Genomic DNA, 740 nt, shown 5'->3' with positions numbered 1-740 from the left:
AGAAAAGTGTTGCTTTGTAGCATAATTTTTTAATTATAATTTTATTCCAAATAAAGAAAAATTAAATTTTATCGAGTTTCGAAGGAACAAGAAATATCAATAAAAATAATTTTTAACTATGGTTTTTAATAAATTGAGTAAATTTTTTATTTATTTTGAGACAAAATTTAAGTATACTTAATATTTCAGCATGCTACTGTGGCTGCTTTCGTCACTGGCGCGCACTGCCGTGCGCTGTGATAAATATTATCTGAGAGTTATGATGTTATTCAATAATCCAGTGTCATCTCAAGTCACTAAATTTGAGACAATTCGGGTTTTCAGAGAGAAAAACAGTCAGCTTATCGTATGTACCAGTTGGTGTCGTTTGGAAGAAAATTGATTATTGTATTTCATTCCTACACGTACTTGAACAAAATGCCAGATCAGTGCTCATAATTGTGAACACATATTAGGTTCGTTCGCGTAGCTGTTAATTGTTCATGTTTAACCAAAACTTACAAGTTTTTGCGTTCGCGTACGCAAAAAACTTGCAAAGTAGGGGAAATTGAGAGAGCAAAGTGACATTTCATTTTGAGGGGAAGCTGCAAATCGCAAAATTTAATTTGATGGTTTGGAAGATAAAAATTACAAAATGCGACTAATTAAACTTGTAAGAAATAAGTAGTTATTTGTTTAATCAATAAACTGTGTCAGTATAACACTTTGCGACGACTTTTCGTACGTTTTAAATTTTACAC

This window comes from Rhagoletis zephyria, unplaced genomic scaffold (genome assembly GCF_001687245.7).
Source record: "Rhagoletis zephyria isolate East Lansing unplaced genomic scaffold, Rhagoletis_zephyria_1.1 Rzeph_scaffold_02234, whole genome shotgun sequence".
Classification (NCBI taxonomy): Eukaryota; Metazoa; Arthropoda; class Insecta; order Diptera; family Tephritidae; genus Rhagoletis; species Rhagoletis zephyria.
The sequence above is the reverse complement of the archived record's forward strand: the minus strand, read 5'-3'. Positions refer to the sequence as shown.